The sequence below is a fragment of the Oryctolagus cuniculus genome, chromosome 8 (genome assembly GCF_051225735.1).
Source record: "Oryctolagus cuniculus isolate XC-2025 breed Fujian yellow rabbit chromosome 8, ASM5122573v1, whole genome shotgun sequence".
In the NCBI taxonomy this organism is placed as follows: Eukaryota; Metazoa; Chordata; class Mammalia; order Lagomorpha; family Leporidae; genus Oryctolagus; species Oryctolagus cuniculus.
The window spans coordinates 35,049,896-35,075,316 of record NC_142874.1 but is presented as its reverse complement, the minus strand read 5'-3'; the positions used below and the strand labels follow the sequence as shown (position 1 = coordinate 35,075,316).

The 25,421-nt window shown below is 40.6% G+C and overlaps 1 long non-coding RNA gene across 1 annotated transcript; it reads right to left on the bottom strand.

The window, feature by feature from the left end:
• Positions 1-636: 636 nt before the first annotated feature.
• Positions 637-24,246, bottom strand: LOC149124973 (uncharacterized). Its single transcript, XR_016212537.1, has 3 exons — positions 24,038-24,246; positions 2,135-2,230; positions 637-2,046 (listed from the first exon to the last, which is right to left on the bottom strand). It is a non-coding gene; the product is annotated as an uncharacterized LOC149124973 (long non-coding RNA).
• Positions 24,247-25,421: the final 1,175 nt, after the last annotated feature.

Here is a 25,421-nt window from a genome sequence, read left to right as displayed (position 1 = left end):
AGAGTTTATTGTCCATGATTCATAGCAGATTATGGCATTTTTCCACTGTCATGTTGGGAAACCACTGGTCTATTCAAGTCAGAGATCTCTTTTTTATGTTATCTCTTGCTCATTTTGGCTCCCAAACTTACAAACTACCTTGTCCAACCCATGTGGAAGAGGCATAGCCCTCATTATATGATTAGAATATCATTTCCAGAAAATACTTACTAAGTCCTTACTAGATCCCAAACATGTTCTCAGAAGTATTAATCCACATACTGACACAAATGAGAATATAATTATAAAGTGAGGTTAATATTCTGAGATAATAAATGTGTTATTTTCCATTTACATTTAAAACATGTATTTAACAATGGTATCTAGTCTATGCTAAGCATCAGAGAGGTCCTCTGTCAGGGAGTCATGAAGACACCATCCATGGGCAATTAAGATATGAAGATAGAGAAAGTAATTGAAAGGAGCCCTCAAAAGTGCACTGATGCCTATAGGTTACTACATTTTCACCAACTTCACATGATGATATTGAAAGGGGCAAGAATTACATGTTAGGTTTTATGTTCACTTGAGATTAGGATAATGCCAAGTTAGACAACTAAAAAACTTCTTACCTCAAAATTAGAAAGCTAGAAAATAATGGGCAAGCCAGTGCCAGAGCTATTATATGTCAGATAAGAAATTAATAACAGGTGTGAAAGAGGCAGGGAGAACAGATTTGCCAGAATGATACTGAAAACAGTTCAAGACATATATATACATGTGTGTGTGTGTGTGTGTGTGTGTGTGTATCACATGGAAAAAGTGGAGTTAATGATGGTGATTGAGCTATCCCTAAAAACTCATTTTCAGTGGCACTGTGGGTAAAGCCACTGTCTGTGATACCAGAATCCCATATGGGTTCTGGTTCAAGTTCTTGCTGTGCCACTTCCAATACAACTCTCTGCCAATGCGCTGGGGAAAGCAGTGGAAGCTATTCCAAATACTTGGATACCTGCACTCACATGGGAGAACATGAAGAAGCTTCTGGATCCTGGATTCAAACTGGCCCAGCTCTGGCCATTGGGGCCATTTGAAGAGTGAACCAGTGAATTTTTCTTGTAGAGGTGATACTAGCTGCTCCAAAAGTACTGAATCACAAAGGTGAGCACAAATAAGGGGATGCAGTAACTCCAGAGTGATGGTGGCACACACTCTGATACACTAAAACTGTTCTCTCTCCAGTTTGTTCTTCTGCTGCAGATACAGATCCAGAACAAGATTGTAAAATTTAAGGAAGCCCATTTCTCTACCCATAAGCTAAGGTAAAAGAAGTGTTCTTCTGCTGAAGAAAACATATTTATCATCAAGGCATTACCACTTACTGGGAGAGAATTCAGAGGTCATATTATATATCCTTGTAGGTGGCAAAGATTGCCACTGTACTTTACACAATTTAAGAGAGGTGGAGTAACTTGCCTAATGGATTTCATTTCAAATGGCTTTGGTGAGGAAGTATAGTACAAACATGCCAATAAAAAGTTGTCAGAAAAAAAAAAAAGTCATTGAAATTTTTTGATGTAATATGCCACCTCAGAACAATATCTATCTTCTTTGAAGTTTTGTTTTACTTTTTACAATCATTATTTCCTTATGTTGACTATATAAATATTTCAATATCATATTTCCCAAAGAAGCATGATTCCTTTTATACTGATAGAAAGTTTTGGGGGATACTGCTTGGTTATAATTTTAAAAGAAAGAATTCTACTCCTGACTCAGTGGTGTACAAATTAAAAATACATTTTGCTGTATATTGGCATTATTTTTGCAACCATCTTCACATCCTATCATCTCTCTTCTTCCATACTATATCCAAAGGTAACTTTTAAAGTAGCTAAAACAGGAGTTCTGAGCTATCTTAGAGTCAAAATATTTAGAAAAAGCAAGAACTTGGACCAATATTTTGGCATAGCAGGTTAGGCCTCCACCTGCAATGCTGTCCTCCCATATGGGCACCAATTTGAGACCCAGCAGCTGCATTTCTGAGGTAGCTCCTTTCTAATTCACCTGGAAAACAGAAGAATATGGTTTAAGTGCTTGTACCTCTGCACTCGCATGGGAGAATTGGAAAAAAATTCAGGCTCCTGGTATTCACCTGGCCCAGTCCTTCCTGTAGTGGCCATATGGGAAGTTGGGAAGTGAACCAGTTAATGGAAGATCTCTCTCTCCTCCTTTTCCTTTCTTTGTAACTCTGCATTTCAAATAAAAAAAAATAAAGAGAATAAATATTTAAAAAAAAACAGAAAAATAATATGTGACTCTTGTCAGGGGGGTTTGTTGAAGAAATCTGCAGTTCTCAATACTTAGATTTGTGTTTCCTGACCACAAAGAATTAGGTGTATAAATAAAGAAGAATGTATGTGTAGTGCATAAGCTGAGTTTATTTGAAAAACACAGAGAAAAATGTGTCAGAGGAAAATGAAAAATCACATTCAGAGGTAATCAAATCAGACTCACCCTGGACTTCTCATCACAAACCTTACAGGCAAGTTTTAAAAGAAAAAAACACTGCCAACAGAGAATACTGAACCCTGCAAAGCTATCATTTATGAATGAAGGGGAAATAAATATTTTTCACAACAAACAGAAACTGAAAGAATTTGTATCTTTGCATCCAGCCCTACAACATTGGCTCAAAGGTGTGCTTCATGCAGAAACACAGAAACAGGAACTAAACTACAAAAGAAGACCAATGTAGAAAATGACCCAGCTAAAATACAAATACAAAAATACATAAACAGCTCTACTTAAGGAAACATGGCAGGAAAAAGACAGTATTTAAGAATAGTCACACTGGAACTCAAAAGGCTTCCATAGCCTTGGCAACTCATGACAAGAGCCTAGGGTGATTACTGATGCCATAAACAAGAGTGTCAATTTGTTAAGTCAACAACAGGAGTCACTGTGCACTTACTCCCCATGTAGGATCTCTGTCCTTAATGTGCTGTACATTGTGATTTAATGCTATAACTAGTACTCAAACAGTATTTTTCACTTTGTGCTTCTATGTGGGTGAAAACTGTTGAAACTTTTACTTAATATATGCTAAACTGATCTTCTCTATATAAAGAGAATTGAAAATGAATCTTGATGTGAATGGAAGGGGAGAAGAAGCAGGAAAGTGGAGGGTTGCGGGTGGAAGGGAAGTTATGGGGGGGAAGCCATTGTAATCCATAAGCTGTACTTTGGAAATTTATATTCATTAAATAAAAGTTAAAAAAATAAAATAAAAAAGAATAGTCACACTGAATGTAAATGGTCTCAACTCTACAGTTAAAAGACACAAACTAGCTGAATGGATTAAAAAAGAAAACCCATCTATCTGTTGCCTTCAGAAATCATACCTCACCAGCAAAGATTCACACAGACTGAAATTGAAAGGATGGAAAAAGATATTCCAAGATAACAGAAACTAAAAAAGAAACAGTGTGGTCATCCTAACATCAGACAAAATAGACTTTAACACAAAAGACAAGAGACAAACACAAGAGACAAAGAAGGATACCAGGTAATGATTAAAGGATCAATCCAACACAAATATGTTACTATTATAAATGTATATGCACCTAATTGAAGGGCACCTGGCTATTTGAAAAAAATTGTTGAAGGATTTAAAGTGAGATGTGGACTCAAATATAATAGTTAACTAGCACAAGATATCAACATCCTTCACAGCACCCAGCTATTGATGTTTTTAAATAGTTGTTCTGAACTTTTTTTTTTTTAATCCTTATTTGAAGGAGATACAGAGAAAAAGGGTAAGACAGAGTGAAAGAGACATTCCATCTGCTGGTTCATGCCCAAGGTGGCCAAAATGGCCAGGGCTGAGCCAGGCCCAAATCAGGAGCAAAGTGCTGATGTTGCAAGTGGCAGAATTACCTGCTATGCCATAACAGTGGTCCCCATGTTGGTTGACATTTCTCAGGTCCTCAGACTCATCTCCAGATTGGGAGAGTGGGAGACAGGAGGATTCTATCAGTTTCTGGTGCTCTACCACCACACCACTATGAGAACATTTTGCATACTAAGACTGAGAACTAACCAAGTTATTGCTTATTATCTAACTTGCTATATGTAGCACTCCAATATGGGAGGTTTAGGCCCAATGAATTCTACACCAATACATGTACTTTCTATTCATTTGGGATCAAGGAGAGGGGAGAGAGAGTACTCCTTTCCAATGTTTCTCCCACCAAATGCCCACAATGGCCAGGACTGGCTGGCCCAAAACCAGGGACCACAAACTCAAGCATGGTATTACAAATAGGTGGCAGGTGAAATCATTTACCTGTATTCTAAAATTATTAACTATTTTATCATTAATATCACAAGGTACCTCTCTATACAGATAAGAATTCTAAATATCAGCTTGATGAAAATAGGCAACATGATAAGTTTAGCTTTGATTTAGAGAGTGAGAAAAATACACAAGAAAAGGAGGGCTTTATGAAAGGGAGAAAGAGTTTAGAAACATGAGCTGGGAAGTCAATACCAGGTAGAGATCAGGCCAGGAGCCATGTTTGAGAAATTCATAAGCTGGAGCTGCACAAATCAAAGTATGTGATTAGGAATTATCACAAGTAGGCTAGCCCATAGGCAGAAAAGCAGGGTAGGGGTGGCTAAAAGGCTATGGGCCTAGAGGCACAGGAAAACATGGGGCAGGCCCAGCATGCTCCACACCCTCTATTCACTTACAAAGGGGAGTGCTTATATCATCTAATCAACAGTTGGATGTATACATGTAATATCAAGTAGGGGCATGAGATCAGGGGGTATGATTTTCCAGCTCATGAATCTAATTAATTTAATCCTATCTAGCCTGCCCTTATAACAGGGATTCAAACACACGAGTCAACAACACTGTCTCTCAGAGTCTGCATTAGCAGGAAGCTGTAATCAAGAACTAGGGCTGGGAATCAATCCCAGGGAATCCAATATGGGATGCAGACATCTTAAAAGCTAGGCTAAATATTTACCCCTGTGTAGGTTTCACTATTTTAACTTTAAGAAAATATTTTTTTTTAAAAAAGGAATCATTTTATTTCAACTGTGGTACAATTATCATGAGTTGTTTAAGATCAATCTTTAATTAAGCTTAATAATGGCTGAATTCTCTATATTAACAAAGTTTAATTTTCAAAATACCTATTGTTTTATGGCTTTTATAATCATCAAACAATTTTCCAAAAATCACTTGAAATGACTGAAATACAAAGGTCTACAACCTCTGACACAAGCAAACTTACATCAGTTAGAATTTGAATGTAACGTTTTTCAAGAAAAAATGTTACTGGTTTGATCATTATTGTCTAATCATAGAGTGAAGAAAAGGAATTCACTTGTAATTTGTTTCCCTAACCCCCTCAATGTTGCCTGAAAATGTGCTACTTGGAAGCTATTCGCAGCCTGCAGCCTTCCTCCCATGGCTGAGTGTTTGCCACCCTGACACCAGGCAGCAGAGTTTCCTCAAGACTACTGAAAAACTCATGAGCACCTGCTCCAATCTTGGCTAAGCCTATAGATCAGACCCATTCTACTGCGCCTTCATTCTGTCTTGCCTTAATAACAAGAGGAGACCCAGGGGGAAAAGCTCATATAGTCTTAGGGTCTAAAATGGTTACCGTGTTCCTTCAACAGAGATAGAACTCAATTCTGAAGGTTTATTTTAATTTTAGATGTAAATAAAAAAATTGCACTGAAAACTGACATTGACATTTGGAGAATTACACATTAGGAAAATTCATTGAGAAATCTGTATGGTTTGGTCTCTTTTCTGATATAATTTCCATATTTTGCTTTTTGGAATGGAATTTGCAAGCTATAATAGTTGAGGGAATTCTCATCTATAGATTTCAAGATTTTCTTGTCTGACATATTTATTACCCATCCAAGAGCAAAATCAAAGAAAATCTGCCTTGAATCCTTTGGAGCACTGAGCATTTAGAAGAGTTCATCTTTGGTGATAGCAGTTTAAAATATAGCCATATTTCTTGGTAAGTTCAAGTTTTGTTTCAGGAAATTTGGCAAGATCTATCAGGCGATGACAGTACTTGACACCAGGTGGAAACATGCATTTGGAAAGGGCCATCCACACAGAAAGAATGGAACGAGAGTGCATAGAATTTATTTTAAAAGGTGGGGGTGGTAAATAAAAAGAAAAATGCAAATACTGGCTTCTACATACTGATGGTTATAATTGTTTAGTGTTTATTTTTATCTACTAAAAAGGCAGAGCAACAGAGAGATCTTCCATCCATGGGGTCACTTCCAAAATGCCCAAATCGTCCAGGATTGGGCTACAATGAAGACAGGATCCAAGACTTCCATCATAGTGTCCCACATAAGTGGCAGTGTCCCAAGCATTTCCAAACACATTATCAGGGAGCTAGAGCTAAAGCAGAACAGCCAGGATTCAACCTGACAATCAGATATGGGATGCCAGCATCACAAGCAGCAGGTAAGCCTGCTATGTCATGATACTGGACCACAAGAACCCTTTTTAATCTTTCTCACCAGTTTAGAAATTAGGAATGTGGAGCTGGCGCTGAGGTGCAGCAGGTTAATGCCCTGGCCTGAAGTGCCAGCACCCCATATGGGTGCCAGTTTGAGACCCAGCTGCTCCACTTTTCATCCAGCTCTTGGCAATGGCCCGGGATAGCAATAGAAGATGGCCCAAGTCTTTGGGCCCCTGCACCCATGTGGGAGACCCAGAAGAATCTCCTGACTCCTGGCTTCAGATCGGCACAGCTCTGGCCATTGTGGCCATCTGGGTAGTGAACCATAGGATGGAAGACTTCTCTCTCTCTCTCTCTCTCTCTCTCTCTCTCTCTCTCGGCCTCTCCTCTCTCTGTGTAACACTTTCAAATAAATAAATAAATAATTTTTTAAGAAAGAAATTAGGAATGTGGCTGAAACTGTGGCATAGTATGTTAAGCATCTGCCTGAGGTGCCAGCATCCCTTACAGGCAAAGATTTGAGTCCTGGCTGCTCCATTTCCAATCCAGCTCCCTGAAGAAGGCCTTGGAAAGCAGTAAAAGGCCCAAGACCTCGGGCCCATGCCCCTATGTGGGAGACCTAGAAGAAGCTCCAGGTTCCAGGATTCAGATTGGCCTGGCTCTGGCCATTGTGGCCATTTAGGGAGTGAACCAGAAGATGGAAGATCTCTCTCTCTGTCTACCCCTCTCTTCTGTAGTTATATCTCTTAAATAAATAAATAAATTATTCAAAAAAGGAAATTATGAAGAAGTGTTATTATTTCTGAGAAACCGAGTTATAAAAACGAATTCTCTTAACCAAAGAGCAGGAGACGATATCTTAGCGACAGCAACCAACAGAGGGATGCTGACCAATCCTGATTTGGCCTTAAACTTTTTAAATTACCTGAAATGTCTTAAGTTTAAGTAGTAAGAGAAGTCCTATACACAAAATACCACCAATGTTACAGAGTCTTTAGTTGAGGTTAGTGCACAAACAAATAACTCTATGAGTACAATGATGGCCTACTTATTGTGCTTTAAACAATGCAAACTTACATACAACTGGAAATATTAAACAGCTCACAGAAATCAAAGTAGTATTAAAGAACTTACTGAGAACCTTAATATAACAGCACATACATTAATGGGGCCATTATGAAATCTACCTGATTTAATCTATATAATTCATGCATGCATGCACAGTACCTGTAATTCAGTAAGGTAAATGTTAACACTCACCAAAATATAATATCTGTGTTGGAAAGCTTCACAACTCAAGCTAGTCTCTCTCTGGACCATCAGTGTCTGACAAACACTAACCACTGACTAAATATCTGTTAAATGCAAGCATGTGACAGTTACTCTAGCACATTTCATGTTCTAGCAGAATGCCAACACAGGGTAAATAAGAAACAGCCACCTAAAGAAATGAGAACTGGAAAATGTCTTCTGGAGTCAAGACTTGTAATTACAGAAACAAAACCAGCAAAAGCCAACAGAGGCTATGGATAAGCAATCCTATATTATTTCACTTAACAGGGCTACTCAATATTCCAGTTCTTTTTTTAAAGATGTATTTATTTAAGAGGCAGAGTTAGAAAGAGAGAGAGAGAAAGACAGAGAGACAGGTCTTCAATCTGCTTGCTCACTGTCCAAATGGCCGCAAAGGCCAGAGCTAAGTGGATTTGAAGCCAGGAGCCAGCAGCTTCTTCTGTGTCTCCCATGTGGGTGCAGGGGCTGTATAACTTGGGTCATCCTCCTGTGCTTTCTCAGATTAGCAAGGATCTAGATCATAAGTGGAGCAGCTGGGCCTCAAAGCAGCGCTCTTACGGGATGCCGGCTCTGAAGGCAGACTGGGCCCACTACATGACAGTTCTGGCCCCAGTATTTCAGTTCGTGACTCAGCAAGAAATTATTATCAAGTAGTATTAGGAAAGGAGGTTGAGAAACACTTTAGTTGAGCACCTTTTTCTCTTAAAATATTTTTGAAGGAAAATAGGCAGCATAGAAAGAAGTGCAGTGTAATGGAATAAGGTAGTCTGAGAGGAATCCTTGTTCCACTGCTAAATGGCTTGTGTGCTTCACTCCACCACCACCAAATAAACCACATGCACTAACCCACTCCAAATTCAGTAGGTCCAAAATACACTGGATATTATAGCCACCCAAAGCTCCAATAAGTTGAGAAAAATGTGCTTCTGGCTACTGAATCCTACATAAATGCTGAAAAATAAGGCAATGACGTTGATATCAACATCTTCCCATTGAAACAATAGGTAGAAAACCTCAAAAAAAAAAAATAGACTATTCCAAGCATAAACTTTCTTCCATAAAGTTCATCCAAGATAAATAACTCTTTTTATTCTGAAATTGGCCCTCTAAGAAAGAGAAGAAAAATGTGCCCTAAACATTTTTTCTAGGGTGGACCTATGGTGTAGTGGTTAATACACAGCTTGGGATGCCTGAATCATGTATCAATGTGCCTGGGTTCAAGTCCTGACTCAACTCTCAATCCCAGCTGGTAGCTATTGTAGACCCTGGTTGCAGCAGATGATGGAAGTGGTTAGGTCCCTGCCACCCATGCAGGAGACCCAGATTGAGTTTCCAGCCTCTAGCTACATCAACCTGGCCCAGTTCCAGCTGTTGCTGCAATTTGGGGACTGAATCAGTGGATGAGAGATCTCTGCATTGTAACACTTTCACGTAAATCTATTTTAAAAAATTCTTCCAAAACTCAGAAACCTATAGTACAACCAACTAAATTATTCAGATGTGAAATTACAACTTAACAGTCAGCCTGTGGTAAGGCTTGTTTTATTGATTTTCAATGAATACCTCCTAGGATGACTGCAGAGCTGCCCAGGAGGACCAAGCCCAAGATTCTGAGGGCACTAATTCTGCCCAGGCCTCCCACCCAGTCACATCAGGTGATTGGCTGCTTCACAACCACAACTACCAAACTGTGGTGACAATGACTTCAAAAATACTCTATATTGCAAGACATTCCAAAATGCTTGTGATTGTTTTACAGTAAAACATTCATCTTTGTATTTGAGGCAGCTCACTCTGAAACTGGTAAATGATGGAGCAAATGAAGTAAGCGCCTCTATAATAAATTAGAGTGAAATGAGAATCATATGGTGAATATTTCTAGAAAGCTTCCAATTATGAAGAAAAATGAAATAGTAGCTATTTTTCTCAAATTCTTAATTTTCAGAGAAAATGAGTACAGTCCATTTTACCTTTTATATATTGAATTTTTTAAAATTCAGAGTATGGCACTGTGGCTTAGCAAGTAAAGCCACTGCCTGCAGTGCTGGCATCCCATATGGGCACCGGTTTGAATCCCAGCTGCTCCACTTTAGCTCTCTGCTATGTCCTGGGAAAGCAGAAGATGGCCCAAGTCCTTGGGCCCTGTACTTTCATGGGAGACCTGGAAGAAGCTCCTGGCTCCTGGCTCCTGGCTTCAGATCGGCACAGCTTGGGCCACTGTGGCCAATTGGAGAGTGAACCAGTGGATGGAAGACTTCTTTCTCTCTCTCTTTCTCTCTCTGCCTCTCCTTCTCTATATGTGTAACTCTTTCAATTAAATAAATAAATCTTTTAAAAAAGAATTTTCAATTGGGCAGTTTGATCCGGAAATGTTTAACTCATGTTTGAATGTAAGAGCACTCAAATCCTGGTAAAAGCATTTAGCCAACAAGCTGCAATTGATTTTCATGTCTGTAGCTTATAAAAACCCAGTTCATTCATTCAACAAATTTTAAGTCAGTCGCTTCTATACATCAGGCAACACTCTCCAAGCTAGAGATAAAGCAGTGAGCAAAGGTCCCCATCATCATGAGATTAGAGACACAGAACAAACAGAAGACAGGGAAAATCATACTTAGACCATTTGTGATAGCTGCCCAGGGAAAACACCACACAGGGTAAGGGGAGCAGAATGACTTTGTGTGTGTGTGCATGTGTGGGCTTGTGCAACTATGTGTTCTCTTCTGTTTAGCATAGTCAGGAAAGATCTCTGTAATAAGCAGAGACCTGGAAAAATGGGGCTCAGAACCATGAAGATTACAGGTGGACAAGTCACCAGGCAGAGGGAACAGCAGGGTCAGAGGCCTGAAGGAGCCAAGCCTGTGGAGAAAGGCTGGGGCAGCAGCCAGCAACAGATCTGCACAAGCAAAGGAAGCATATAAGGGGTATGGGGAGGTGCAAATTACATCCAACCTCATAGAATGGCATGGACACCACTGGAGGTTCTGTGCAGAAGAGTGGCAGTCCATGCCTTAGAAAGAACACAGAGCTATGGTGCTCCACTGTAAACAGGAGTGCAGCAGAGTGGTCAGCTAGAAGGTACCACCACCCCTCAGGCAAGAGGGTGGGGAAGAGCAGCACCCAGAGAGGCAGGAGGATCATAAGTAAAGTCTGAAGACAAAACTCACAGGGGGTTCACGGTTTAAAGAGAGTCCAGAGGACACCACATTTTGGGCTAAAATACCCAGAAATATAGAATTGCTGCTGATTTAGATAGAAAATACTGCAAGAGCACATTGAGGTGAAAGAGAAAAATGGATACTCCAGAAATGTTAGGCTTGAGATCTGTATGAGGTATTCAGTGGGAGGTGGTTCAGGCAGGGTCTGGAGAATAGAGAGGAGGTTTAGAGGCTCTTTGTGCCTTGGTCCATCTGTCAGCAGCATGTCCTACTCATTATGTCATATTAGCCCATGTGATATATGCAGCCCAAGCAATTACCACCAATAATTATTCACCAACTAATTCAAAAGCAGCAGGCAATATGAGACAAAGAGGGAAAGGAGAAAAAGAAATAGACACGAAGCTTACCCAGATGTTTTGGGTCAGAGGGTGTAGTTACACCACCACCATTTTCCCCAAGCGCAGCAATGGCTAGTTCTGAAGCCATCTGTACTTCAGTATTAACTTTCCCCTTGAAGGTACCAGCACCCTGTATGAAGTCCAAATAGTCTGTTAGTAAACACAGTGGCCAAAACCAAATTAATGGCATCAGGCTTCCTTTCTGTGTTTTCCCTCTAAAGTTCCTGTAATAAAACAATAATTTCTATTTTAAATATCTGTGCTTTCGAGGCCAGCATTGTGGTTCAATGGGTTCAATTTCTACTTGTGATGCCAATATCTCATAAGAGCATCCACTCAAGTCCTGGCAGCTCCATTTCTGATCCACCTCGCTGATAATGTACCTGGGAAAGCAGCAGAAGATGGTCCAAATTCTTGGGCCTGGGCTACCTACATGGGAAACTTGGACAGAGTTCCAGGATCAAGATTTGAGAATGGCCCAGTCCCAGATTTTGCATCCCTTTGGGGAAGGAACCAGAGAATGAAAGATATTTCTCTTCTCTCTCTCTCTCTCTCTCTCTCTCTCTCTCTCTGTAACTCTGCCTTTCAAATAATTAAATCTTTAAAAAATAGTAAACAAATACAGAAATATCTCTGCCTTGAAGTGATATCATTGTTTTTACATTTGTTCAGGATGCTCTACTCCACAAATGTTCAGTCCTTGGAAGTACAATGGACTACATTTCCATTCCATTTTATGTACTCAGTAGGCACAGATTCCTGGTACTTCAATAATAAAGGAATGTTCAGGCTTCACAACAACCCTGTGACAGGATCACTGCTTTATCAGCTTCACAGACAGGGACACTGAAACACAGATTAAGTACTTTGCAGGGGGTCACGAAGCTGGGATTCTACTCCAGCACCCAATTTACAACATTTGTGTGAACACATTTGTGTGTTCTTAAAACACATTGCACTACATGATGTAAATGAGATGTATTCTTACTTATCCTGCATCAGTAAGAAAAGTTGGTAAGAAGAGGTTGATGAGGTAGAGAAGTAAACTGGAACAGCAGGAATGGAATTTGAAACTGAACTTCAGAGGGCAGAAAAAAAAAAAAACAGAAGACAACAGATAACCATCTTGCATTCAACACTTTTATTAAAGCCTCAAAGCTGAAAATATTAGATATGCCAGGAATGCTCTTATATCAATCATTTGGGTCTTTGTGAAAGTGCCTAAAACTTGGTGGGAGAAAGCCTGGAAGAACCACCCACATTTTCTCTCAAATGCAGCCAGTTATTTCAATATATTTTGTTGAAAAATTAATTTTAACTTATATGAAATGTCATATTACCTTTCTAATATACCTGTTTCTCTCATGTGGGCATGGAGATTTTTTCCCCATCAAATTTAACTCTGTTCCAGAAGTAAATCCAAATATTCAGGGGTTTGCATTATTCTACTTTACATTACTTTAACTATAATACCTGAGAAGAGTTTCTTTGGAAAGAAATGATTTGTTTCAGCTTATGGTTGGAGGCTACAGGATCTGGTGGCTCCATAGTACATCATGGATAGACATTGCTCATGGATGTGGAGGCATCATCATATATTGTCAGGAAGGGGAGATACAACAGTTAGATAGAGCCTGCACTCAAATGATCAAACCTCTCTTGAGAACTGCTATCTCTGTGTGCTGATATCACAGTTTCATGCATAGAAAATTCTAAAGACTCTATCAAAAATATATTAGAACTGGCCGGCGCCGCGGCTCACTAGGCTAATCTTCCGCTTTGTGGCGCCAGCACACCGGGTTCTAGTCCCAGTCGGGGCGCCAGATTCTGTCCCGGTTGCCCCTCTTCCAGGCCAGCTCTCTGCTGTGGCCCGGGAGTGCAGTGGAGGATAGCCCAAGTGCTTGGGCCCTGCACCCCATGGGAGACCAGGAGAAGCACCTGGCTCCTGGCTTCAGATCAGCGCTGTGCGCCGGCCGTTGCAGCCATTGGAGGGTGAACCAACGGCAAAGGAAGACCTTTCTCTCTGTCTCTCTCTCTCACTGTCCACTCTGCCTGTCAAAAAATAATATATATATATATATATATATATAGAACTTACAAACAAGTTCAGTAAGTTTTAGGATACAAAATCAGCACACAAAGGTCATTTCTATTTCTATACATTAAAAACAAACTGAAAAATAAAATAAGAAAATAATCCTATGATGGCCTTAATGCTGGTAACAATGTCACAGGTTTATGCTTATCACCAACAGAGCAAGCTGTGAATACCTATTTTTATATCAATCATACCGCAGTAAAGTGTTTTTTAAAAGTTTTGTGTAAGGGCCAGAGCAGTGGCGTAGCAGGCACAGCTTCTGCCTGCAGTGCCAGCATCTCATACGGGCACCACTTCAAGTCCTGGCTTCTCTACTTCTAATCCAGCTCTCTGCTATTGTCTGGGAAAGTAGTAGAAAATGGTCCAAGTCCTTAGGACCCTGCATCCATATGGGAGACCTGGAAGAAGCTCCTGGCTCTGGATTGGCACAACTCTGACCATTGCAGGCATCTGGGAAGTGAACCAGTGGATGGAAGTGCTCTCTCTCTCTCTCTCTCTCTCTGCTTCTGCCTCTCTGTAACTCTGCCTTCCAAATAAATTTTTTAAAAAAATTTTGTGTATGTCTGTACATACATATATACATATGTATACATATATTTTTAAAATATTTATTTGAAAAGCAGAATGGAAGAAAGAAGGAGATAGACAAAGAGATCTTCTATTCACTGTTTTACTTCCGAAATGGCTCAAGTCTGTTCTGGTCAGAACAAAGCCGGACACTGGAACTCCATCTGTGTCTCCTACATAAGGGTCAGGGGCCCAAGCACTTGAGCCAACTGCTGCTGCCTTCCCAGGTGCATTAGCAGGAAGCTGGATTAGAGGCACACCAGACTGCATCCTAACTGACTCACTGATATGGGATGCCAGTGTTGCAAGTGGCAACTTAACCTGCTGTGCCATAATGCTGACTCCTAAGTATGTATTTTTGAAATCCCCTTTGTGGAATAAGAGTAATGGTGCAACAATGCCAGCATCCTTGTCAATACCGTCAGTCAATTTCATTTTTTTAACTTTTCAACTGTTTTCTTTTTGTATAAAACTTTTAATAAATATAAATTTCAAAAGTACAACTTTTGGATTATAGCAGTTTTCCCCCCATAACCTCCCTCCTATCTGCAAGTCACCCCATCCCCTACTCCCTCTCCCATCCCATTCTTCATTAAGATTCATTTTTAATTATCTTATACAGAAGATCAACTTAGTATATATACTAAGTAAAGATTTCAACAGACTGTACCCACACAGACACACGAAGTATAAAGTACTGTCTGAAGACTAGTTTTACCATTAATTGGCATAGTACAACACATTAAGGACAGAGATCCTACATAGGGGGTAGGTGCACAGTGACTCCTATCATAATGTAGAATACTCACAAACACTATTTGGTTACATTATATTGCTCCTGGGCTAAAGTCTCTAGATGTGTCTAAGTGTAGTTTCATAATCAAGCCCAGTGTGGTCAGTAGGTATAGTTACCATCAAGGTAGTTAAGCTACACAACTGGCAGGCAACTCATTGCACAAATCCTCTGACTACAGTGCCAGCATTCCATATGGATGCTATTTCTAGTCCTGAAAGCTCCATTTCTGATCCAGCTCTTTGCTCCAGCCTGGAAAAACATAAGAAGCTGACCCAAGTGCTTGGGTCCCTGCACCCATTTGGGAGACATGAAAGAAGCTTCTGGCTATGGCTTCAGATTGGCCCAGCTCCAGCTGTTGCAGCCATTAGGGGAGTGAACCAATAGATGGAAGATCTCTCTCTCTCTGCAACCATCTCTCTGTAATTCCACCTTCCAAATAAATAAATAAATCTTTAAAAATTTACTTTTCTATTTTTAAATGAATTATTTATCTGAATGGCAGAGAGAGAGAGAGAGAAATCTTCCATCTGCAGGTTCACTCCCCAGATGGCCACAAAGGCCATGGCTGAGCTTGGTTGAAGCCAGTAGCTTTAGCTTTTTCTGGGTATCCCACATGGGTGCAAGACGTAAGCACTTGAGCCATCTCCCACTGCTATCCAAGGCACATAATCAGGGAGCTGAATCAGAACTGTATAGCTGGGATTCAAATTGGCAATGGTATGGGAGGCTGGCACCACAGATGGCTGCTTTACTTGCTACACCACAATGCTTGCCCCAAGGTCTATTAAGAAGGGATCATTTTATTTACTCATTGAAATGCCAGTACTTGAAGTCTGGCGTTTTTGTTTATTTTTATATTAATCAGTGTTTAAATTATGTTCTATTATGAAAGCATACTTTTAAATTAATTTTTGAAACTATTTACATTGTTATGTAAACCAAAACTTCTCATTAAGTTGTTTTTGAATGTTGGGTGAATTTAGTGGGAAGGAAAAGTAAATATCTTTACTATTGTTTATAAAAACATAGTCTACCAGAGTGTTATAAACTCTAGAAATCACAGTAAATCTTTAAACTTGAGAGAAAACATTTAAGTAGAGAAGCAATGTTCTAAGTAAAATAAACAGAAACCTACAACTTGACTAGTTCAAGTCTCTATGAATTTATTCTTTTGTATGATCTATAGTAACAGTTTTATAAATCTGTCAGCTTTCTTTAATCAGAATTTTTAGTTTGTTCATTTCATCAGAAATCTGTATTTATAAATACTTGATAGAAACTTTTGTTTGTAAATGTTTTTAGCAAAGAAACAGCACTATGGATGGCAAAAAAAAAAAAAAACAACTTAAAATCACCATAATTAAAATTTGAGTAACAATTTACTGGAAAACAAGGTAACATTGTTACATGTATTGTATATAGGATTTTGATAAAGACAGAATTGTTTTTACAAACTCTTTTATGTTTTTTTAGGCCAGCATAATCTGGTTGTGAATTTTCTTTTGCAGAATTCTGATAGGTGACAGGCAAAATGCTCAAAAGCAAGAATACACAACAAACTAACAAGTGTATTACAAATCAAGTTGTATCTTAAACACAAAAAGCAATGTAATTGTAGGCATATTATTGCTGTCTGTATAAGTACAGTAAGAAAAGCTTATTGGTTAGAAGATTAATCTCAGATTTAGAAATTTTTCAATTTTCCATTTTTATGTATTAAAATATTTATTATATTTAGTATTTTTAAAGCACAGTAGTGTTTTCAAAACTATTTAATTTTTGAGGTCTCTATACTTGTGAAGGGAGGGGCAACTCCAAGATTTTTACAGACCCCAGTCTTTTATTAAGAAGATAACAATCATGAAAGATAATATTATATCAGAACTACCAGACATTATTGTCATATAACCTATAGAATACTTACATCAATAATGTATCTATGTGATAGAACACTTACATCAATAATGTATCTATGTGAAAGTAACTTTAAATTTAGCATGAATCTACAATTCAGCAATGCTCCATATATATCACTAGGTGTCTAATTAGCAATCATCTCTACTGAATGACAGATAGATTCTTTGAGGACTCTTGGGCTTCCAACTGGAAATCACGGTCAAATGACTTAATTTGAAACAACTAATTTTCAAAATACATATTAATAATCTTAACTCTTGAAGTTAAGGTGAATTAGCAGGAAGCTAATGTAGCCTTCCAAGCCTCAGCTTAACCCACTGTGTCATAGCACAAGCCACTATCAAAGGCTTTTGAGATAAGCATTTTTAGGGTTTGGCCATAACAGAGTCAGAACCAGGGAGGAGAAAAATGCTCACAAGAGCTGCCTAGAAAGTTGAGGGAAAGGGGATGAAGTTGTCGAGCCACAGGTTAGGCCACCTGATATGTCTCTATCCAATATTAGAGTGCTGGTTGCAGTCCTGGCTGCTCTGCTTCCTGTCCATCTTCCTGCTATGTGCTTGGGAAGACAGCAATGGATTGCCGAAGTACTTGGGCCTCTGCCACCCACCATGGGAGACCCAAATGATGTTTTTGCCTCCTACTTTCAGCCTGGCCCACACCTGGATGTCAAGGCCATCCAGCAGATAGATGAACCAGCAGATAGAAAATCTGTCTCTGTCATTATGCTTTTCAAATAAATAAATTCCTCTTTAAAAATCAAAGAGACTTTTGACCTGGGGTGTGGCATAGCAGGGAAAGCCACCCCTGCAACACCAGCACACCACATGAGTGAGTTTGAGTCCTGGCTGCTCCACTTGTGATCCAGCTCCTTGCTAATGTGCCTGGGAAAGCAGCTCAAGTCCTTGGTCCCTTGCAACCATGTGGGAGACCCAGAAGCAGCTCCTGTCTCCTGGCTTTGGATCTGCCCAACTGCAACTTTTGAAGCAATTTGGGAAATGAATGAGCAGACGGAAGATCTTTCTGTCTCTCCCTCTCTCTACCATTAACTCTGCCTTTCAAATAAATGAATAAATGAGGGAAGAGTTTACAATGAAATGAAAACTAAGAAAGAAGAAGCTGTAGTTTACAAAATGGCTAAAAATGTATTAACAACTATTTTAAAATTAAAGATCAAGACTTCTTAAAATATTTCCTAACAATATGTTTTTTTAGAGACTTACATATTTATTTGAAAGGCAGACTTACAAAGAAAGGAAGAGACAGAGAGAGAGAGAGAGAGAGAGAGAGAGAGAGAGAGAATCTTTCATCTGTAGATATTTACCCTTCAGATAGCCACTACTGCCAGAATTCAGCCAGGTCAAAGCCACGAGTCAGTAGCTCCCTCCAGGTCTCTCATGTGGATGGCAGAGCTCTAGCACTTAGGTCATCTTCTGCTGTTTCTTAGGCCATTAGCAGGGAACTGCATCTGAAGTGAAGCAGCTGGGATTCAAACTGCCACACATTTGGGATGCCAGCATTACAGGCAGTAGCTTTGTCTGCTACACCAGGACTACCCCAGTACTAAAAATGTTTTAAGAAAACCTTGTTATTTTCACACAGGGGACTAAATTTTAGGGTTTTTTAATTGTATATCTGAAAGACAGAGTTACAGAGAGAGGCAGAGACACAGAAAGAGATGTCTTCCATCCGCTGGTTCACCCCCCCTATTGGCCGCAATGGCTGGAGCTGCACCGATCTGAAGCCAGGAGCCAGGAGCTTCCCCAAGCTTCCCCCAGGGCTCGGATGTGGGTGCAGGGGCCCAAGGACTTGGACCATCTTCCACTGCTCTCCCAGTCCACAGCAGAGAGCCAGATCAGAAGAGAAACAGCCGGGACTAGAACCAGTGCCCATATGGGATGCCGGGACATCAGGCCAGGGCTTTAACCTGCTGCACCACAGCGCCAGCCCCTAAATTTTAGTTTTATGTCAGCGTACTACTAAATGTTAGGTTTTGTAAACATAAATCATTTTAATCTAGTCTCTGTCAATGCAATCTCTCAAAAGAGATTTCATTTTTTACCAACTTTTAAAATATTTTTCCTTATTTTTAGGATAATTATTATCATTAGTGAAAATATGTCTCTTTTATCCTATAGTTACTTATGAAAAACACATTTTTATAATTGTAAAACGTTTTTAAAACTCCTTACCTAGTTTTCTTTTATATTTTATATGCTTCCATTTAATTTTTCTTGTATTATTATTAAAGACAGAGTTACAGAGAAAGGTAGAGATAGAGAGAGAGGTCTTCCTTCCACTGGTTCATTCCCCAGTTGGCTGCAATGGCTGGAGCTGTGCCGATGCAAAGCCAGGAGCCAGGATCTTCTTCCGGGTCTCCCATGTGCAGGGGCCCAAGGACTTGGGCCATCTTCTACTGCTATCCCAGGCCATACTGAGAGCTGGATTAGAAGAGGAGCAGCTGTGACTAGGACCAGTGCCCATATGGGATGCTGGCACTTCAGGTCAGGGCTTTAACCCACTGTGCTACAACACAGGCCCCTCCACTTAATTTGAAACATTCCCTTAAAAATATCTAAAAGCAAGATGTGGGGCTCCACGGGATGTGCAGCCATGGAGCCCCCACGCAAAACATTTTTAACAAAAGTATGATAGCTTTTTTATTGTAATTTATATATTTTTCGTTTTCCTTTTAAAGTTTTTTTTTTAAATTCATATTTGCTTTACTTTTTCTTTTTTGTTTGTTGTTACATATAGAAATTTTGCCTTTAGTTACTTTGAAGCAGTCTTGAATTCTTTGTCATATATGAATAATTTTAATTAAATTTTTAAAATGTATATAAAGGGGACAAATTTCATGTATTTCTTTTGCACATTTTTAAGAAAATAATATTTCCCACCTACCCTCATAACCTCCCCTGCTCTTACCCTCCCTCTTCCTTCCTTATTTGAGTTTCTATAATGACATACTTCTAATTTATTTTATAATTGCAAGATTAACTTTCCACTAAATAAAGAATTCAATAAGTAGTTAGAAAAATCACTGTTCCTCAGGAGTAAAGAATATAAAGAATATAAACAATCATCAAATCCAAAACTGTAAATTTCATTAATATAAATTACATTTTTGAATTCTGTATATTAATGCAAGTCAGAGAAAACAACATTTGGCTTATTTCATTGAGCATAATGATCTCCAACTGCATCCACTTCCGTTGTGAAATCAGGGTTTCACTATTTTTTATGCCTGTGTAGTATTTCATCATGTGTATATACCATAATTTCTTTATGCAATCCAAAGCTGATGGATATTTGGGTTGATTACATATCTTAGCTATTTTGAATTGAGCTGCTAAAAACATGAGGCTACAGATAATTCCCTCATATGCTGTATATCAACAATGTATATAAGCATATTTGGTAACAGACCCAAAAATACTATTTTATACAATTTAAGAAGCCAAGACATTAAACTGATATCAAAATATTTATTATACTTACATTCATCTAATTTATATTTTTTAAAGATTTATTTTATTTCAAAGTCAGAGTTACACAGAGAGAGAGGCAGAGAGAGAGTGAAGTCTTCTATCTGATGGTTCACTCCCCAGATGACCACAATGGCCAGAGCTGTGCTGATCTGAAGCCAGGAGCCAGGAGCTTCTTCTGGGTCTCCCATATGGGTGCAGGGGCCCAAGGACTTGGGCCATCTTCTACTGCTTTCCCAGGCCATAGCAGAGAGCTGTATCAAAAGTGGAGCAGCCAGTTCTTGAACTGGCACCCATATGGAATGCCAGCGCTTCAGGCCAGGGTGTTAACCTGCTGAGCCACAGTGCCAGCCCCATCATCTAATTTATATTTAACAAATCTTTTTACTTTAGTTATGGAAACTGAAATATCAGACAAGCATATTCTAGTTCAACTGCTATCCTTGAGACACAGAACACGATTATATTTTGACATAATTTATTTATATTTTTATTATCTTAAACATCTAACAGATATAACTTTGATCCTAATTAGCCACTAAACATAGGCAAACATGTTAACAAAATTGAAGAAATCTTTGTTTTATTTTACCAATAAAATTTAGCTATTCATCAAAGATTTATAGAAGTCCTGTGGCACACAGCTTAATTTAATAGTTTTAAATGTATGTAAATATGTTTTGAATTTTAATGTTTTAAATTTAAATGTTTTAAATAGTTTTAAATTTGTGTAAATATGTAATATCAATCAACCAATTAAAATATAGCTCTTAAGGGATTTTTAAGGGATTTTTAATAAGTAGACACAAAATACAACATGTATATAATTTAACATATATCACAAGAAAAATCAAGCAGTCCTGTAGCAGCTTAAAAAAAAGAAAAAACTTTTACTGAGGCTGGCACTGTGGTATAGCAGGTAAGGCCACCGCTTGTGCTTGCAGTGCCAGAATCCCATACAGGTGCTGGTGCAAGTCCCAGCTGCTCCATTTCTGATCCAGTTCTGTGCCATGGTCTGGGAAAACAGTAGAAGATGGCCCAAGTCCTTGGTCCCTGTGCACCCACATGGGAGACCCAGAGGAGGCTCCTGGCTCTCGGCTTCAGATTGGTGCAATTCCAGCCAGTGCGGAAGACCTCTCTCTCTCTCTGTAACTCTGACTTTCAAATAAATAATCTTACTTTCTTCTTTTAATAAAATTAATTTATTTCTTGCTCTTAGTTATGATATTTTTCACTAAAAATTGTGTTTAATTAAAAAACAAAGTGATTTTAAACTATCACATCAACACCTCAGCAGGAATATGCAGAGGGAAAAATGTAACTTGAATATTTATGTCAAAAAAAAAAAAAACCCTAATCCCAGCAAAGGAGCTGAACATTTTCTCATGCAATGAATACTGCATCTGAATTTCTGAGCCTTTGACACTCTAATAGAGAGATGTTTTCTATGGCATATTCTTATGGTTCTTGTTCCCCACTGGCAACTGCACCAGGGGCTTCTGTGGGGAGCTCCAACTGGCTTTAAGAGAACAAAGGGAGTCTTAGACCTTAGTCTTCAGAATCTACTACATACATAATAAGACCATGCAGTATTTCCCATTTTGTTCTCATACAACAATAATTATAGGGTGCACAAATCAGCTGGGATATCTCAGAGGACTTTCAGGTGAATTGAGTTGCCCATATTTTACCAAAGATTAATTCTCACACAGAGTACTCACAGAAACCAAATCCTTCTTGCTGAGACTGGGACTAACTAGAGTCTTCGATTCTTGTCTCACATCAACCAGAACTAGGACAAATGACCTTAGTGAGGCCCAACTGGCAGGAAGCCCAAACAAATGGCACAGAAACAGGATCCCCAGTGTCCACTGTGTTCAACTTAGTCATTGAGCCCCGGGATTCCAAACAGTACCATTTCCATGTACCAACAAAGTGCTTATAGGCATCTGATGTCACAGAAGAACAGAAAGTAGAGTCTACAAAAATGGACTCAGCAGCTTCTGGAATATCCCTGAAATCCCAACCATGGGGTCAGCTCCCCAAGAGCAGCCTGGAGGACACAAGCAGTGCTTGCCTTTCCCCAGTAACATGTGAGGACTAGACCCCTACTGCTGACTGCCATTTGTTACCAGTCAAAATGTGGCCCAGGCTGCTCACCCCTGAACAGCCAGTACACCAGAGATGATTGCTGATGCAAGTGCACTGCTTTAAGACACCAGCATTCTCGGAGTAAAAGCAGACCTCTTTGATTCCAAATATGCTCTTTCCCAAGAATGATGGCTTCTTGAAGAAACCTGGTTCTTAAGGGAACCTGGTTCCTTTCACTGACTCTCATCTCTGATGAACCGTCTAGTGGTGGGCAGCCCGGACCTACTTTTGCCCCTAGAATACACCCTGGCACTCTGATAAGAAATGTGGACATCTCAACCATTCACTTAACCACTAGCCCAAACGTCCACTCTTTTCTTAGTAAGTTTTGATAGCTCTTATTGTTTTTTTCTTTGTACTATAACACCATCTGAAACAATTTTTTCATTACTATATATATAAATATATTTCATTTCCTTACCTAAGAGAGATCATTTAATTCAAACAATAAGAACAACAAAAAATACTTCTTGGAGGATTGGGAATTCAGTGACCCTGTGGGAACTGGAGCACTTGGTTTGGGAAGCAGAGGTAGGCAGCTGAGACACCTCCACTTGAACTGACCTACTTGCCACTTATCAAGGTGAACTGATGCAATGATTGTTGGTCCCTGGAAATATGTACGCCATAACATAGGAAACTTCACAACAGAGATTTGTTCATAGTAAGGACTAAAAATAATTTTCTCTACTAACATTGCAAAGAAATCACTTAAAAAGCTGAAATAAATGTGTAGGGCTAGCTGACATGTGAGTCCTACCAATATATCATCAATTTAACACGTTTGGGTCCATAAAAATTCTCATTTAAACCAAGTCAAGCATGATAAAAGTACAAATAAGACGCCATGTCCCCGCACAAGTCCCCAGATCGCCTGTGCACTGTGTCGATCTCCTGCATTAAAGCAGGGATTTCGCCCCAGCCCCTCCCCATCTGACAAAGGTCTCTCAACATCAAGTCCTCCGGATTTCCTCACTGCATCTGCACTTCTCAAGCTCGGGCGCCCGGGCTCAGCTGCGGTCCCCCGTGCCCTTCGGGAACCGCACCACGTATTAGATGGGCAATGGAGCCGCTGAATAAACTAAATAGTAAGCGACTTAAAGACCTGGGCGGCAGGGGTTCTTCGAGCCCCGCGCTGAAATCAGTGGGTACTCTCGAGGAGAAATCCTAGTTCTCTTTCCCAACTGTTTTTTTTTTTTTTTTTTTTTTTTTTTTTTTTTTTTTTTTTTGACAGGCAGAGTGGACAGTGAGAGAGAGAGAGAGAGAAAGGTCTTCCTTTTTGCCGTTGGTTCACCCTCCAATGGCCGCCAGGCTGGCGCGCTGCGGCCGGCGCACCGCGCTGATCCGAAGGCAGGAGCCAGGTGCTTCCCCTGGTCTCCCATGGGGTGCAGGGCCCAAGGAATTGGGCCATCCTCCACTGCACTCCCTGGCCACAGCAGAGGGCTGGCCTGGAAGAGGGGCAACCAAGACAGAATCCGGCGCCCCGACCGGGACTAGAACCCGGTGTGCCGGCGCCACAAGGCGGAGGATTAGCCTAGTGAGCCGCGGCGCCGGCCTCCAACTGTTGAAAGGAGAAGGGGAGCTGACCCCAGATCTGCGCCCTGGGGAGGACCCCAAGGTGAACACAGCAACAGCCGCGCTCGCCTCCCCAGCCCAAACCTCCGGGCTTGCACAAACCAGTAGACTCTGGCCGCGAGAAACAGAGGAGCTTCTGGGACTGGCCTCAGGACGCATTCTTCTCACACCAGCGCTGCAGAGTGGATGACCGAGCCGGGCTCCGGGAGCGCCGTCTCCGCAGTCCGCCGCGATGCCCACCTGGAGGCGATCTCCCAGAGGGCCCCTGAGGGGCCTGGCGGCAGAGGGCGGGTCAGCTCCGCCGCAGCCAATCCCGGAGGAGGGAGAAACTCGGGCTCTGTGACGCACGGCGGGGGAGGGGCGGAGCGCTAGGCCTCGAGGGGTGCGCGTGAGCGCACAGGGGGTGGCGTGGCCCGGCTTAGTGCGCATGCGCCGCATACTGCGCGGGCCCGGTGGGGCGGCCTCCCGCAGCCTCGGATCGAGGCCCGGAGCCGTTTTTCTGCATTTGGCTTCTGACGCGCTGTCGGCCACGCTGTTCTGTGTGTGGGGTGATGCCATGTCTGCGCTGCTGGCCTTCTGCTCACAGCCTGGAAGAGCAGATTCGTTCCGGTGTGAGCACAGTAAAACAGCTCGGCTGTTCAGAATGCAGTGTGCAGTTTTGTGTAAGCCTCAGGTAATTAGCCGATGGTGGTGGTGTTTGTCGGATTCTAGACTTTGCGTTCTTATTTTCTTGGTATGTTTTCTTTCCCATGTGGACTAGTTCTGCCTGTTACGTTAAATATGAATGTGGTAGTAAGAATTTCCTTATTCAACAAGCACTTGTTAGTATTATCAGAAATGCTTGGGGCCAGAACCGTGGCTCACTTGGTTAATCCTCTGACTGCGGAGCCGGCATCCCATATGGGCGCTGGGTTCTGTCCCGGTTGCTCCTCTTCCAGTACAGCTCTCTGCTGTGGCCCGGGAAGGCAGTGGAGGATGGCCCAAGTGCTTGGGCCCTGCACCTGCATGGGAGACTAGGAGGAAGCTCCTGACTCCTGGCTTCGTATCGGCGTAGCTCCGGGTGTAGCGGCTATTTGGAGGTTAAATCAGTGAAAGGAAGACCTTTCTCTCTGTCTCCCTCTCATTGTCTAACTCTGTCAAATAAATAAAAAATTTAAAAAAGAAATGCTGTTGCTTACACAGATTTTTTTAATTAGCTATTTTTGAATTGTGAAGAAATGATACAAGTTAACCTTACATGTTTAAGTTCTATAGTTTAGACTTCTGAATAAATGTAAGTAGCGGTCCAGAGAGAGAAGCAGGAGAGAATGAGTGAACAGAAATATTGTGGGAAAATATATCCTGTTGATTGCTGGACCCATGTTGTGGTGTAGCAGATTAAACCTTCACCTGCAATGTGGTCATCGTGTATGGACACAGGTTCAAGTCCTGTCAGCTCCTTGTCTGATCCAGCTCCCTACAATGTGCCTGGGAAAGCAGCAGAGTT